The following is a 17,952-nucleotide window of genomic DNA, read 5'->3' on the forward strand; positions in this document are numbered from 1 at the left end:
AGATTTGATAGGTCAGCATAGACTTTTAAGAGGTATTCCATTTTTCACCCGGATAGGAGAACCTAGAGACAGCTTACTTCTTCCCAGTTTTCCATCATTAGAGCAAAGGTAACAAAGTTTACTGGGGGTACCAGTTAATCATAGGAATAATCAGAGTGAAGAGAACATGGTGCAAGACTCCACAATTACAGAGAAACATACTAACTCACTCCAGGATCAGGATGCGGTGAGGTTAAACAGACATCAGGGGATTACGGAATCTGAGCAACATAGCATCCCACTAATTAAGATCTACTAATAATCTGCAGGGGGCACTCGCTAATGATGGTGCTGAAGAGATCCTGCGTCTTGCCTGGCCAAAGAAGCCTCCATTGCTGCAGGAAAAGCAATGCGCAAAACATAGCGTCAGTTGGATTCATGATGGGACAGCAAAACATAGACATGGGACATCTATAGGCCCATGTCTATGAAGTATTTGTTCTGTTGTTGGGATTTCCTAACAAACTTTTAGCTTCCAGAACTTGACCAAATATGGGGTTTGGACTCCCATTACAGCGATAAACAAATTTTGTGCTATAAGTTCTGTTACCAGTGAGCTCCCATTACAGCTTTACTTCTTTCAAGAGTTGAGAAATGTACATCAACATATAGAGATGCAATTTTCTTTCAGTAGCTCCAACGATACACTAGTAGGAAAAGGGGTTTTTACCCCGGTTTGTAAGGGCCTTTTGTCCCGGTTTTCGAACCGGGACTAAAGGGTCGTTACTAAAGCCCTAATCCTTTAGTCCCGGTTCTTACACGAACCGGGACAGAAGGTCCTCCACGTGGCCGCTGCTGCCAGCCCAGGCAGGGGGGCCTTTGGTCCCGGTTGGTGCCACCAACCGGGACCAATAGGCAGGGCCTTTTGTCCCGGTTGGTGTCACCAACCGGGACCGATAGGCATCCACGCGTCAGCATTTCAGGGGCTGGGATTTTTGTTTTTTTGAAGGGGGGGGGGGAGGGTTTGGGGGGTTTTGGGGGGGTTAATTTAGGTGTTTCATATATTGTGTTAGCTAGCTAATTAATAGAGAGAAGTGTGCTCTCTTATCTCCGTGCTTGGTCGACGCTACGTACTATATACGTATGGAGAGGACTAGACACGCTAGCTAGTAAGCAAATGAAGGAAACAGAAGATCGTCATGAACATATGCATACAGAGAGAAGTGATATCGACCACCTCTCCTTCTCCGAGAGATTGGTCGAACAACAAGTTCTCGTATATCTATCTGACACTACCGGCTACATATATACAATAATTATCTCTTACAATATAATCTCCTAATTAAATTGTAAGAACACAGGGTCCACATAGTTCTCCGTTTTCAGCGATCACGTGGTCAAGGAAGAATGCCGCCAATTTATCTTGAATTGCTCGCATACGATCTTCTGCTAGGAGTTCATCCCGCATCCGAAACATCTAATTTGAAGAAGTATATATATATATATATATATATATATATATATATATATATATATATATATATATATATATGAAACTCGACACAAATGATGATAATAAAATAAAATTATGAATATTATTGCTTACGCACTTCATATTGTTCGTCAGAGTAGCTCCGCTCATAGGTCGTGTGGCGGATAGACTCGCAAACGTAGTATCCACAGAAATCATTCCCTTGTTCCTGCCCCAACCACTTTACAAGAAATAGAGGTCAATCTAACTGATAAGCAAGCATGCTAAATGGTATTGATGAAACTAGCGCTTGAATCACTAGGAGATGTGCGGAACATGCTACTATAGTACTTACTTTCGGGTGTCTAAATTGCAGCTTCTTCGGCAGTCCCGGAGCTTTTGTGGTGAATTTTCTCCAAACCCTGCCAGACAAAGAAAACAATTACTTGATATCAGGAAATGAACAAAGTTGCTGATATGGTGGATAATGATCGATTTAACTTACTTCTCGAGCATTTGAGTCATGTTCGCATAGTCATGGGGATCTTTTCGTCTCGAGTCTAAGACGGTTACTACTCCCTGCTCAAGCTTAATCTCTAGGAGAATATTGTGGAAGCTGCGCATGCATGCATAAGTCATCAATTACATTACCATAACCTGGACTAATAAGGGAAACCGAATATGCACAAGACAGTAACACTCACTTGAAGTTGTAAGGAAAGAGTATTATATCTTTGTTTTGATTTAATACCAATGATCGTAGCAAGTTGGCCTCGGCTTCTTTGGCATGTTTTTCAACCATATATGCATCTATGAGATTTGTGTTAATGAACCCAATATCACCGATTTGTCTTTTCTTCAATTCGGCGATCTTCAATCTGCATAATATAGTGAGGATAATTATAAATACATGCAATGAAAGAGCTGACCTATATAGAGAGACTTAATGACATAAGTAGTACTACTTACAGAAAGTAGCAAGTGATCGTTGTTTTATCGAGGGCCTTTTGATTGAAAAACTGGAAGAACTCCTCAAATGGAACATTCAGCAGTTCAATTCCAACGAGGTCACGCTCCGGTTTAACTCTCAGCGTCAAATTATTCATCCCATCAGACTCTCTGCAGGTTTTAATCTTCGCATCATCGTTGTTAGAGATCTTTCATCTTTGACGAGAGGCTTCCCGTAATGGTATTTGTGTTCGTCCACCTCCATGATTTCATAATGTACATCGTCGGGCAGGTAATCTCCAAGATTGCTATAACCGGCCACCATCCTCGGATCATTAGCGACGATGTCTTTAGACACCTTCAGCGGGGGGCACGATTGGTTCGCTTGTTCGCCGAGCTGGGCAATTTTTTTCCAGCTCGTCGTTCTTTTAACCTTTGATCACTGACAGTACTTCCCGACCGCTCCGCTTCGAAAAATGTCTTTGCAATAATGCGCTCATAGTTTCCTTTCGGCGGAGACTTTGGTGGTTTTGTCAGGGCATCCAGAGTGCGCTTCGCTTTCACCGGATCTACCTTCTCCTCTGGAGATGAATGTTTCTTTGCGTTCACCCCTTCAAAGAAGTTCTTCACTTCGGCTCGCACGATCTTCGTGTTCTCCTCCTCGGTCCTCTCGTATGGTAACTTCTCTGGAGTCTTCAGAGAAGGACCGAATCTGTATTGCCTCCCGCCTCTGGCAGCTGTACTGCTAGACGCCGGCAGAGCAGACGGAGTGGCTGCGGCTGTCTTCTTTCCTTGCTTACGAGGTGGAGGAGAAGGACTAAGACGCGCCGGAGCAGCCGGAGCGGCGGCGGGTCTCTTCCGCCCTTGCTGACGAGGCGGAGAAGGAGGAGGCTGGCTGCTCTGGCACGCCGGCGCGGGCGGAGAAGGAGGCGGAGTGCCGCCACACGCCAGAGAAGGAGGCTGATGAGTGCCCTGATCACTCGCCGGAGGAGGAGGCGGAGTGCCGCCACGCGCCGGAGAAGGAGGCTGAGTGCCTTGATCACTCGCCGGAGGAGGAGGCGGCGGCGGAGTGCCCTTACTCGCCGGAGGCGTCCAGTTCGGAAGGTTAATGAGCTCCTTCCGCCATAGGCACGGAGTCTTCAGAGCTAAACCCAGCCGAGTCTTCCCTTCACCGGTAGGGTGGTCAAGCTGGAGGTCCTCAAATTCCCTCCGTTATTTCATCCACCATCACCCTAGCATATCCTTCTGGAATCGGCCGGCAGTGGTAGGTTGGGCCGGGTTCATGAGGTAAAACAGAGCCAACAGCCGCCTTGACTTTGAAGTTCTGCCATTGCGCCATAAGGTGGCAATGTTGAGACTCCGTGATAGCATCCACGGGGTAGCTAGCAGGAGCCGTCAAGACATGCTTCAGCTGAAGCAGCTCGGTGGAAGCCACGCTGCTTCTCCGCTGAGATGGCGGGGTAGCTTCGGGGGTAGTTTCGGCATGTCGATTGCCGTCTCGTTCCTCTAGCGCTTGAACCCTTTCGTGCAGCTTCTGAATTTGGGTCTGCTCCATTTTTTTCCTCCTCTCCTGGCTTTTGTAACCGCCTGCGTCCGGAAAACCAGCCTTCCACGGAACGGAGCCTGGCGTGCCTCGTGTCCGTCCAGGGTGCTCAGGATTCCCGAGGGCCATTGTGAGCTCGTCGTTCTCTCTGTATGGAACGAACGTCCCTTCCTGCGCTGCATCGATATATTGCTGAATCTTCTTGACTGGTATTCTCAAAAGCTTGTTCGTCCAAACGCACCTCCCTGATACAGGGTCCAAGGTTCCGCCTGCCCCGAAGAACCAAGTCCGGCAACGGTTTGTCCAGTTCATTGTCTGTGGTTCGATCCCTTTTTCAAGCAGATCATTCTCAGCCTTGGCCCACTTAGGCCGGGCTTTGAGGTAGCCACCTGACCCCGTGCGATGGTGAAGCTTCTTCTTCGCAGCATTCTTCTTGTTTGCCGCTGACATCTTCTTACTCTTTTCCGATGTCTTGTGCGACACAAATGCGGGCCAGTGATCTCTGATCTTCTCATACCGGCCGATGAATTCTGGTGTCTCTTCTTTGTCGACAAACGTTTTCAGCTCATTCTTCCACCTCCTGAATAGGTCTGCCATCTTCTTAAGAGCATGAGACTTGATTAATTGCACTTTAACTGGCTTCTCCGGATCCTCCTCTGGCGGTAGGGTGAAATTTGCCTTCAGCTCAGTCCAAAGATCATCTTTCTGCATATCATTGACATAAGACACCTCAGGGTCTTCCTTCTTAAGCTTATACCATTGCTGGATGCTGATCGGGATCTTGTCCCTAACTAGAACCCCGCACTAAGCAGCAAATGCATCCTTTGTCCGGATGGGTTCAATCGGTTGGCCGTCGCGCGCGATTGCTGTGATCTCAAACCTTTCATCCGAGCGCAACTTTGTCTTCGGGCCTCGTCTCTTTACCGAAGTTGTGCTCGATCCGGAGGGCTAGAAAAAAGAAGAAAGACGAGTGTTAATTAATATGTGCACATACCAAAACAATGAATGCATCAATTAGCTAGTCAGCACAGGCTTAACTAATATATTTACCTGGCCGGACTCTGTTCGGTCACCGGAGCCGTCACCACGGGCTCCTTCTTGCACCAGCATTGGGTCACCGGAGCCATCATAATCATGTCTTTCCTCCTCCACTCTTCGATCACCGTAGCCTGCTTCTTCACCCTGTTCTTCCAGACCATCATTGTCGTTAAGATACGACAAGATATCACCTCCGGCTAAGATTATGTCCCCCAACACCTCTTCTGCTTGCTCGTCTCGTCCGTGCTCCATTGTTTCTGCAAATATTACAACATGGCAATTATTACACAAACATGACAGCAGGTGGATATATTAGTGCAAATGTAGACCTAGCTTATTCCGGGTTTGGGGTGGCCTCGGCAACGCTTCAAGGGTAGGGGCGCGGCGGGAGGGGGTAGGAGACCGACATCGTTTTTTTCTAGGGTTTGGGTGTCCTCGAGAGTTTTGGTCGAGCGAGAGGGCCGGGGGGGGGGGGTGCTCCCGTGGTATAAGTTATCACGGTCGAGAGGGGGTATAAATATCGACCGTCCATCATGTCGAAGTTATCTGGGAGGGAGTTATATATATTGACAACGACGACATACATACATGGGAAAATAATGTTATCGGGGAGGGAGTATATCGACCCCCCACGTGTTGAAGTTATCGGGAGGGGGTTATATCGACAACGACGACATACGTACATGGGAAAAATAATATTACCGGGGAGGGGGTATATCGACCCCCCTCGTGTTGAAGTTATCGGGAGAAGGGTATATCGACGACGACAGACCCGATAAAACATAAGAAAACGAAGAAGAAATAAAAAGAGGAGAAGAAGAAAAGGAATAGAGGAGAAGATCGAAGAAAAAAAAGGGGAGAAGAAGAAAGGAATAGAGGAGAGAAGAAGAAAAAATAGATTTTTTTCTATTTTTTCTTCTTCTCTTCTATTCCTTTCTTCTTCTCCTTTTCTTTTTCTTCTTTTTTCCTCTTCTTATTTATTTCTCCTCTTCTTCCTCTCCTCTTCTTCTCCTTTCTTCCTCTTCTTATTTTCCTTTTTCCTCTCATTCATAAAAAATGTTCAAATAGAAAATTTCAAAAAAAGTAAAGGTTTTGCCTAATGCATTGTTCATATTTCATCATGTTCTATGAACAAAAAAACATCGTATTTCATCCACATCCATGCATACATCATGTATGTGATCATCTATGAGAAAAACATCATATTCTATAAAAAAATCATTACATATATATATGAACAAAAACAATTATGATAACAAGCATTTATATCATAATATATATAAAAAACAAGCATATATATGAAAAAAAGCATATATATGAAAAATGCTAGGGAGGGCGCCGGCCGGACCAAGGTGAGGAGGACCGCGGGGTCGGCGGCGAGGATGGCGATGGGGCAGTGGGCGCGCGCTCGGGGTAGGGGGCGACGGCGGCGAAGGGCGGGGCAGGGCGACGACAATGACGGGACGGGCCGGGGCGGCGCGCGTCGGGGCAGGGGCGCGGCTGACGGCTAGGGCGCGGGCAACGGCGGGAGACGGCGACGACGGGCACGGGCGACGGCGACGGCGACGACGGGGGCGCCGGGCGGCGTCGGCGTCGTCGTGGCGGCAACTGCAATGTGAGAGTGAAAATTTCCTAAGTGTGAACTTATATAGCAAAGTCTTTAGTCCCGGTTCGTGGCACCAACCGGGACTAAAGGTGGGCATTTGTCCCGGTTGGTGCCACCAACCGGGACCAAAGGGCGGGAAGCGGCGGCCTTTGGTCCCGGTTGGTGGCACCAACCGGGACTAAAGGGGGGGCATTGGTCCCGGTTGGTGCCACGAACCGGGACCAAAGGGCGGAATTGGTCCCGGTTCGTGCCACCGATCGGGACCAATGGCCTTGCACAATGGCGTGGTGGTGGGAGTTTAGTCCCACCTGGCTAGCTGAGAGAGAGCCGCACCTGTTTATAAGGTGCGGTGCGCCTGGGCTGTCGAGCTCCTCTCTAAAGCAGGCTTACGGGCCTAACCTCTCTGTACATGCCTGTGGGCCTACTGGGCCTTCTGCGGGCCTGAATCCTGGCCCATGGATGGGTTTCTAGTCGTATTCAGGCCGTGGTGGCCCAGTAGGTGGCATAATTTTTAATTTTTGGCCTTTTTTTTGTTTTATTTTTTGCTTTATTTATTTTGTTTTGTTTCTACTTACAACAAAAAACTTATTTATTTTATTTTATTTTGTTTCTAATTACTTATTTATTTTACTTTATGATAATTCTTTTTGCTATTAAAGTTTCTAACAAAAAAAGTTCTTTATGAAAATTATAAGACCCTAAAATTGAAAAGCATTTCAAATGAACTCTGAAAAGGTTGAAAGTTGGCATGGTATCATCATTTCATCCACATAGCATGTGCAAGAAAGTTGAGAGGGTTACGGCAAAAACTAGATGCACTTCGTGTACAAAACGGACAATGGTATCATACTCGTCTGTTACAAAGTTGGCATGGTATCATCATAATAGTTGCGGGAGGAAGTCTTCACTTTTTCTTCGCTTGTGTCATTTGCTTATTGCGCCGTAACCATGGATAGTCTTCATCGTTTATCAGGATGCTTGGGTCAGCCTTGACTTTGAAGGGAGGAATTTCATGAAACTTTTCATAATCTTTAGACATGTCTGTCTTGCCCTCCACTCCCGCAATGTCCCTTTTTCCTGAAAGAACTATGTGGCGCTTTGGCTCATCGTATGATGTATTCGCTTCCTTATCTTATCTTTTTCTCGGTCTGGTAGACATGTCCTTCACATAGATAACCTGTGCCACATCATTGGCTAGGACGAACGGTTCGTCAGTGTACCCAAGATTGTTCAGATCCACTGTTGTCATTCCGTACTGTGGGTCTACCTGTACCCCGCCTCCTGACAGATTGACCCATTTGCACTTAAACAAAGGGACCTTAAAATCATGTCCGTAGTCAAGTACCCATATGTCCATTATGTAACCATAATATGTGTCCTTTCCCCTCTCGGTTGCTGCATCAAAGCGGACACCGCTGTTTTGGTTGGTGCTCTTTTGATCTTGGGCGATCGTGTAAAATGTATTCCCATTTATCTAGTATCCTTTGTAAATCAATACAGTCGAAGATGGTCCCCTGGACAACGAGTACAACTCATCACAAACAGTGGTGTCACCTCTGAGATGTGTTTCCAACCAACTGCTGAAAGTCCTGATGTGTTCACATGTAATCCAGTCATCACACTGCTCCGGGTGTTTGGAGCGCAGACTGTTCTTGTGTTCATCGACATACGGGGTCACCAAGGTAGAGTTCTGTAGAACTGTGTAGTGTGCTTGAGACCAAGAATATCCATCCCTGCATATTATTGAGTCCCCTCCAAGCGTGCCTTTTCCAGTCAGTCTCCCCTCATACCGCGATTTAGGGAGACCTATCTTCTTAAGGCCAGGAATGAAGTCAACACAAAACCCAATGACATCCTCTGTTTGATGGCCCATGGAGATGCTTCCTTCTGGCCTAGCGCTGTTACGGACATATTTCTTTAGGACTCCCATGAACCTCTCAAAGGGGAACATATTGTGTAGAAATACGGGCCCCAGAATGACAATCTCGTCGACTAGATGAACTAGGACGTGCGTCATGATATTGAAGAAGGATGGTGGGAACACCAGCTCGAAACTGATAAGACATTGCGCCACATCACTCCTTAGCCTTGGTATGATTTCTGGATCGATCACCTTCTGAGAGATTGCATTGAGGAATGCACATAGCTTCACAATGGCTAATCGGACGTTTTCCGGTAGAAGCCCCCTCAATGCAACCGGAAGCAGTTGCGTCATAATCACGTGGCAGTCATGAGACTTTAGGTTCTGGAACTTTTTCTCTGGCATATTTATTATTCCCTTTATATTCGACGAGAAGCCAGTCGGGACCTTCATACTGAGCAGGCATTCAAAGAAGATTTCTTTCTCTTCTTTCGTAAGAGCGTAGCTGGCAGGACCTTCATACTGCTTCGGAGGCATGCCGTCTTTTTCGTGCAAACGTTGCAGGTCCTCCCGTGCCTCAGGTGTATCTTTTGTCTTCCCATACACGCCCAAGAAGCCTAGCAGGTTCACACAAAGGTTCTTCGTCACGTGCATCACGTCGATTGAAGAGCAGACCTCTAGCTCTTTCCAGTAGGGTAGGTCCCAAAATATAGATTTCTTCTTCTACATGGGTGCGTGTCCCTCAGCGTCATTCGGAACAGCTAGTCCGCCGGGACCCTTTCCAAAGATTACGTGTAAATCATTGACCATAGCAAGTACGTGATCACCGGTACGCATGGCGGGCTTCTTCCGGTGATCTACCTCGCCTTTGAAATGCTTGCCTTTCTTTCGACATTGATGGTTTGTCAGAAGAAATCGACGATGGCCCAGGTACACATTCTTCCTGCATTTGTCCAGGTATATACTTTCAGTGTCATCTAAACAGTGCGTGCATGCGTGGTATCCCTTGTTTGTCTGTCCTAAAAGGTTACTGAGAGCGGGCCAATCGTTGATGGTTACAAACAGCAACGCGTGCAGGTTAAATTCCTCCTGTTTGTGCTCATCCCACGTACGTACACCGTTTCCATTCCACAGCTGTAAAAGTTCTTCAACTAATGGCCTTAGGTACACATCAATGTCGTTGCCGGGTTGCTTAGGGCCTTGGATGAGAACTGGCATCATAATGAACTTCCGCTTCATGCACATCCAAGGAGGAAAGTTATACATACATAGAGTCATGGGCCAGGTGCTGTGATTGCTGTTCTGCTCCCCGAAAGGATTAATGTCATCCGCGCTTAAACCAAACCATACGTTCCTTGGGTCAGCTGCAAACTCAGCCCAGTACTTTCTCTCGATTTTTCTCCACTGCGACCCGTCAGCGGGTGCTCTCAACTTCCCGTCTTTCTTACGGTCCTCACTGTGCCATCGCATCAACTTGGCATGCTCTTCGTTTCTGAACAGACGTTTCAACCGTGGTATTATAGGAGCATACCACATCACCTTCGCAGGAACCCTCTTCCTGGGGGGCTCGCCGTCAACATCACCAGGGTCATCTCGTCTGATCTTATACCGCAATGCACCGCATACCGGGCATGCGTTCAGATCCTTGTACGCACCGCGGTAGAGGATGCAGTCATTAGGGCATGCATGTATCTTCTGCACCTCCAATCCTAGAGGGCATACGACCTTCTTTGCTGCGTATGTACTGTCGGGCAATTCGTTATCCTTTGGAAGCTTCTTCTTCAATATTTTCAATAGCTTCTCAAATCCTTTGTCAGGCACAGCATTCTCTGCCTTCCACTGCAGCAATTCCAGTACGGTACCGAGCTTTGTGTTGCCATCTTCGCAATTGGGGTACAACCCTTTTTTGTGATCCTCTAACATGCGATCGAACTTCAGCTTCTCCTTTTGACTTTCGCATTGCGTCCTTGCATCGACAATGACCCGGCGGAGATCATCATCATCGGGCACTGGTTCCTCTTGATCTTCAGCAGCTTCCCCCCTTGCAGCATCATTGGGCACATCGTCTGGTTCCTCTTGATCTTCAGCAGCTTCCCCCGTTGCAGCATCACCGTATTCAGGGGGCACATAGTTGTCATCGTCCTCTTCTTCTTCGCCGTCTTCCATCATAACCCCTATTTCTCCGTGCCTCGTCCAAACATTATAGTGTGGCATGAAACCCTTGTAAAGCAGGTGGGTGTGAAGGATTTTCCGGTCAGAGTAAGACTTCGTATTCCCACATATAGGGCATGGACAACACATAAAACCATTCTGCTTGTTTGCCTCAGCCACTTCGAGAAAATCATGCACGCCCTTAATGTACTCGGAGGTGTGTCTGTCACCGTACATCCATTGCCGGTTCATCTGCGTGCATTATATATAATTAAGTGTGTCAAAAACCATTACAGAACATCATGAATAGATAATTAAGTGACCAAATTAATAGAAGTTCATCATCACATTAAAACCAAAGTACATACATAGTTCTCATCTAACAACATATATATAGCTCTCCAGAGCATCTAATTAATTAAACCATACATTGAAACTATGTAAAACATTTCAATGCGAAAACAAATGCGATCATAATCGCAACCAAGGTAACAATTGATCCAACGGCATAATGATACCAAGCCTCGGTATGAATGGCATATTTTCTAATCTTTCTAATCTTCAAGCGCATTGCATCCATCTTGATCTTGTGATCATCGACGACATCCGCAACATGCAACTCCAATATCATCTTCTCCTCCTCAATTTTTTTATTTTTTCCTTCAAGTAATTGTTTTCTTCTTCAACTAAATTTAACCTCTCGACAATAGGGTCGGTTAGAATTTCCGGTTCAACCACCTCCTAGATAAATAAAATCTATGTCACGTTGGTCGGCATATTTGTCATAAACAATAAATGAACCAAATAGTTATAAAAAGATAATATATACCACATCTGAATCATAGACAGGACGAGGGCCGACGGGGGCGGATACCAAAACCATCGCACTATGTAATAAGAAGGAATAATAAAAGTAACAAAATTAGACAAGTATCTATCTAAAGTAAGAATTTTTTTCTTTCAGAAAGAAGATAAGAACAAGAGGCTCACCACGGTGGTGCTGGCGACGAGATCGGCGCGGGCGATCGACGGCGGTGAAGACGGGGACGGGACGTGACGGACCGCTAAACCTAGACAAATCTCGGGGAAAATGGAGCTCGGAGGTCGAGTTTCGAGAGGAGAAAGATTAACTAGTGTGGCTCAGACATTTCATCGAACACCTCATGTGCATAGGAGGTGAGCTAGAGCACCCAAATGCCCTCCCCTCGCCGGCCAGAAAAAACAGAGCACTGTGGAGTGCTCTGCTGTGGCGATGGGGTATATATAGGCAACTCATTGGTCCCGGTTCGTGGCACCAACCGGGACTAAAGGCTTTGGTCCCGGTTTGTGCCACGAACCGGGACCAATGCCCCCCGTTAGTCCCGGTTGGTGGCACCAACCGGGACCAAAGGCCTTGTGCTGCCCCGCGTCAAAAGTTTAGTCCCACCTCGCTAGTTGAGAGAGCTCGAGAGTGGTTTATAAGCGCTGCTGCGCCCACCCTCTCGAGCTCCTCTCAACTGCAGGCTTTCGGGCCTAACCGTTCTCTTTGCCTGTGGGGCCTACTGGGCCTTCTGCGGGCCTGAATCCTGGCCCATGGATGGGTTTCAAGTCATATTCAGGCCGTGGTGGCCCAGTAGGTGGCATAATTTTTTTCCTCTGTTTTTTGTTTTCTCTTTTGCTTTATTTATTTTGTTTTGTTTCTACTTCAAACAAAAAACTTATTTATTTTATTCCATTTTGTTTCTAATTACTTATGTATTTTACTTTATTTATTTTATTTTTATTTATTTTACTGCTGCTATTTTTATTTATTTTACTGCTGCTATTTTTATTTAATTTATTAAGGTTTATTTATTTTCGTTACTATAGTTTATTTTATTAAGGTTTATTTATTTTTATTTATTTTATTAAGGTTTATTTATTTTATTTACTATAAAAAAATGAACATAGATGCGCCTATAGAGAAAATTCAACCTAAATTCATAATAAATTTCTATGAAATTTAAAGAAATTTACTGTGAATTTAGGTCAAATTCCCTGTATAAGGGCATCTATTTTCACTTTGAGAGGAGCTCAACAAAGCAGAGAGGGACGGGCTTATAAACAGGTGTGAGCGCCCTTCGGTTGGCGAGGTGGGACTAAACTCTGACCGCTACTAGGACCAACCCTTTAGTCCCGGTTTGTGGTATGAACCGGGACTAAAGGGTGAGCCTCTGGTCCCGGTTCAAGCCACCAACCGGGACCAATGGTGGTGGGCCAGGAGCGAGGCCCATTGGTCCCGGTTTGTCCACCAACCGGGACCAACGGGGCCGGACGAACCGGGACCAATGCCCCCACGAGGCCCGGCAGGCCCCTGGCCGCACGAACCGGGACCAATGCTCACATTAGTCCCGGTTCGTGACTGAACCGGGACTAATGTGAATATTGCCCTGTGACCAAAGCCCAGTTTTCTACTAGTGGATAGCGCACCAGGAGAAATAACCCTCTTAAATACAGGTTGAAATAAGGCATGATGAGAAAGGAAGGAAAAGGAACATGATAGACATAGATTAGCTTTTTTCCCTCTCTAAAAGAGGGGCTGACAAAGGCACAAAGTCATGAATAGTAACCAAAAAGTCACTACAGAAACATTACATGAATGAATAAACTTCTCCCAGCTACACTAAAATGCTGCAGATTGCAGACTATCAAATATTATTCAGTAGTAGTACTACATAAGATGGGAAAAGGATTGGTTTACTCACTATGAAGGGGAGCAGCCAAGACGTTGACCGCCTTACCAAAACGCTTTGACGTGAGCTGTGCCCATTCACAGATCCCCGGTGAAATTTCTTCGAGGCCAGTATTAAACCTAGAACAATTACCCGGCCATATCGTGTCTCTCATCCTTGGTTCTATTATCAGCTGTTCAAGAACAGAAGCACTTCCCAAGATACAACATGCCAACTCAATCTGAGCCGTGTAACAGCGAAACCCGCTCATGAAGACCGTCTTGATATGAGATGATCATGGTGGCGCATACCCGCCACCTCACCGCTGGAGAAACTACTTGATATCGCACAGAGCATCTGCATTGGAAGCTTGCAATCATTGGTCAAACTAATAAAAATACAGTTTTGTCCTTGAAGGTCTTTATATTAATCGTTTTAAATAAATAAAATTTCACTCACATGCAAGTGCAACGTCTCCAGTCCGGGTGCAACATCCAAACAATTGGCCAATTGAAGAACTCCATTATCACCATTTGGGTCGTTAGAGTTGACAATTAATTGACAAGTCATATGCCTCAAATGCAAAAACATTCCCTGTTGTCTTGCTGGCAGCTTCTGCAACTGAAACATGACCCAAACGAATAAGATGACGCTGACAGTAACACCAACTTTGAAGAACTATGAGGTGAACAAAATAAAAGAAAGACCAGCTAACCTGTGCATATTTTGATATGAAAGCTTGCAGATGTAATGTCTTCACTGGCAAAATGCTTGGAACTGCAGTGAATGCATGTGCCAGTGCTTTAGTGCCATTAAACTTCATTGTTGCCTTCGCTAGTTTCGAGCAACCATGAAGGACTATAGGGATCACTCGCCCTTTGTACTCAAAATGAGCAAGATCAGTAGCATGAAACTCAACCATCTGGATGTCCATTCCGGCAATCAGCAAATGTTGAAGTTTATCGAGTTTGTGTGGTACGATTAAGTTGTCCACACCATAGCACCCGATGATCTCTAAGTCCTCAAGTACTGAACATTTTGCTAGCAAGCCTGGAAAATCTCCTAATATCTTAACAAATTCCATAACAAGCCTTCTGAGTATTGTAAAGCCAGATATTACTGAGTTTGGCTTTATAGAAACACTAGCGAGAAATAAGGACTGCACAAATCAGCAACCTTGTGAATCTAAGGCCTCCAGAGGGAAGTGGTGAGCTTCTTCTAATGGCCAATCAATTATTATCAGATCAAAATGTATTATCTTTGCCTTCCATGAAGTGGCAAACGAAATCCACCTGTCAAGATGATGAGCGTCTTCTTTGGGCAGGCGACACCGGATGCTAAACTTATTAACTCAGTACTGACTAGTATGCCGATGTTCCTACTGTCGTTCTTCGAAATTCTGAAAGGAGTTCGCAAGCGACTTGATTTCTTTAGATCCCGCTTCTTTTGGCAGTCTGATGAGGCCAAGCGGAAATACCGTCTCGCGCGATGGGATATCATTTGCCGACCTAAAGACAAAGGGGGTCTCGGTATTGAAAACTTAAAAATCAAGAACAAATGTCTTATGAGCAAATGGCTCTACAGACTAGAGACTGAGCCGGAGGGCATATGGTCTCAACTCTTGTGAAATAAGTATCTGCACTCGAAAACACTAGCCCAGGTTACCATGAGACCGACTGACTCGCCGTTCTGGAAGGGACTTATGCGCACGAAGAACCTGTTCTTTCGTAGGGTCAAATTCTTGGTTGGCAATGGAATGTCAACAAGATTTTGGGAGGACACGTGGCTAGGAGAGACGCCCTTGGCCATCCAATATCCTACACTCTATAATATTGTGCAACGTAAGGAGGATTACGTGGGTACCGTCCTTCAAACAATTCCCTTGAACATCCAATTCAGACGTGTATTAGTTGGTGAGAGATGGACCGCCTGGATGCACCTGGTTCGGAGATCGATAGAAGTTCAACTCTCCGATCAGCCGGATTCAATACAATGGAAATTAACTACGAATGGGAGGTTTACGGTGAAATCTTTTTATATGGATCTCATTAACTTTGGCCCCCTATCAAGGTCGCTGCACATTTGGAAAGTTAAGATTCCTTTGCGTATTAAAATCTTCATGTGGTTTGTTCACAAGCAAGTGATACTCACAAAGGACAACTTAATTAAGAGGCGATGGGTAGGATCTTTGCGGTGCTGTTTTTGTGATCATGACGAAACAATACTGAATGCCCACTTGCTAAGTTACTTTGGAGAACGATTCATATAGCTTTTAATATTAATCCTCCAGTTGATATTGCGTCTTTGTTTGGGACGTGGTTAGCTGGGGTTTATCAGATTACTGCGGCTCGTATTCGGATTGGAATATGTGCGCTATTATGGGCTATATGGAACTGCAGGAATGATATGATTTTTAACAGACAACACACTTTAACTTTTTTGCAGGTTGTCTTCAGAGCCACATCTTGGATCCGTACGTGGTCCTTACTCACTCCTATGGACTCCAGGGAGCCTTTGGTTACTGGGTGCAACCAATGGGAGATGGTAGCTCGGGTTATCTTCAACCGGTTCGGATGACGCTCGCATAACAGGATAGGAGTCTAGAGAGCTTATCCTTTTTATCTTCATTGTGCCGGTTGACATGGTTCACATGTATTTTTCCTTTTTTTGATACTTTATTCTGCTCCGTTTTGTGAGCTGTAAGACTTTTATGACGATTCTGGATTGTTAATAAGATGGCCGCATGCATCATCATGATGCAGAGGCCGGGGGCATGCCTCCATTTCCAAAAAAATCCCACTGTGCTGTTGAATAACCGAATTTACAGTCTCAATGAACTTTGTTCGTTTCATTTTGGTAGTATCCTGACCAGCGAACTCGTCATCGTTGTCAGAATCCGGATCATTGGGACCATCAAAACATATATCACAGTGGAATGTCCAGAGCATTCTCCAACTTGTTGAAACAATGCTTGTCCTCACAGCCTCTTTCAGTGGAAGCAGTGACATTATAACGGATTGAACCTCCTGCAACAAGAAAGGAGCTGAATTTGTGGGCAGGTTGAATTTCTGCTAGAACTAACTGCCACTGGTAGACACAATGAGGTGAAAAAGAGATCTTTTTCAGAAAGTTGATTCATATTCATCATGATAAAAAGTTAAACAAGATGGCCTAAAACATCGAGCCTCGCTTAAAATGATTCATGAAGTGGGCAATAGTTGAAGCCCCTGGGCAACAACTCAAACAGAGCACCAATATATTTTTGCTTTAGAGGTTCAGATCCGTGGAGAACACAACAAGCACCACACCAAAAATCAGTTATTTCAGCAAACACTTTATTTCCCTTGCTGTAATGGAAGGGGGGAACAGAGGAACTGAACTGAACTGACGGAATGGAAGTTACCAGCCACTTACCACGGGCAGGTTCTCCATCCGGAAGGACGGCGTGTCGGCGGCGCCGTGGTGGTGCTCCAACCTGCCCAGCTTTCCCGTCGCCGCCGCCGCCGCCTCTTCCATGGGCTGCTGCAGGGAGTGAGGATCCACGGGTTAATGGCGAAATAGGAACTCCGCATCTGCAATCGGTCGATCTGCCAGAAACACCTCACTAGTAGAAAACTGGGCTTTGGTCACAGGGCAATATTCACATTAGTCCCGGTTCAGTCACGAACCGGGACTAATGTGAGCATTGGTCCCGGTTCGTGCGGCCAGGGGCCTGCCGGGCCTCGTGGGGGCATTGGTCCCGGTTCGTCCGTCCCCTTTGGTCCCGGTTGGTGGGACAAACCGGGACCAATGGGCCTCGCTCCTGGCCCACCACCATTGGTCCCGATTGGTGGCTTGAACCGGGACCAGAGGCTCACCCTTTAGTCCTGGTTCATACCACAAACCGGGACTAAAGGGTTGGTCCTAGTTGCGGTCAGAGTTTAGTCCCACCTCGCCAACCGAAGGGCGCTCACACCAGTATATAAGCCCGTCCCTCTCTACCTTGTTGAGCTCCTCCCAAAGTGAAAATAGATGCCCTTATACAGGGAATTTGACTAAATTCAGAGTAAATTTCTTTGAATTTCATAGAAATTTATTATGAATTTAGGTTGAATTTTCTCTATAGGCGCATCTATGTTCATTTTTTATAGTAAATAAAATAAACAAACCTTAATAAACTAAATAAAAATAAATAAACCTTAATAAAATTAAATAAAATAAACTATAGTAAATAAAATAAATAAACCTTAATAAAATAAATAAAGCAAAAGAAATAAAGTAAAATACATAAGTAATTAGAAACAAAATGGAATAAAATAAATAAGTTTTTTGTTGTAAGTAGAAACAAAACAAAATAAATAAAGCAAAAGAGAAAACAAAAAACAGGGAAAAAAATTATGCCACCTACTGGGCCACCACGGCCTGAATATGACTTGAAACCCATCCATGGGCCAGGATTCAGGCCCGCAGAAGGCCCAGTAGGCCCCACAGGCAAGAGAAGGGTTAGGCCCGAAAGCCTGCAGTTGAGAGGAGCTCGAGAGGGTGGGCGCAACAGCGCTTATAAACCACTCTCGAGCTCTCTCAACTAGCGAGGTGGGACTAAAATTTTGATGCGGGCAGCACAAGGCCTTTGGTCCCGGTTGGTGCCACCAACCGGGACTAAAGGGGGGCATGCGTACCGGTTCG

General features: G+C 45.7%; 1 pseudogene; it reads right to left on the bottom strand.

Annotated features, from left to right (window-relative positions):
- Positions 1-13,312: 13,312 nt before the first annotated feature.
- LOC123171442 (uncharacterized) lies at positions 13,313-16,803 on the bottom strand (annotated as a pseudogene).
- Positions 16,804-17,952: the final 1,149 nt, after the last annotated feature.

Source organism: Triticum aestivum, chromosome 7D (assembly GCF_018294505.1).
Source record: "Triticum aestivum cultivar Chinese Spring chromosome 7D, IWGSC CS RefSeq v2.1, whole genome shotgun sequence".
In the NCBI taxonomy this organism is placed as follows: Eukaryota; Viridiplantae; Streptophyta; class Magnoliopsida; order Poales; family Poaceae; genus Triticum; species Triticum aestivum.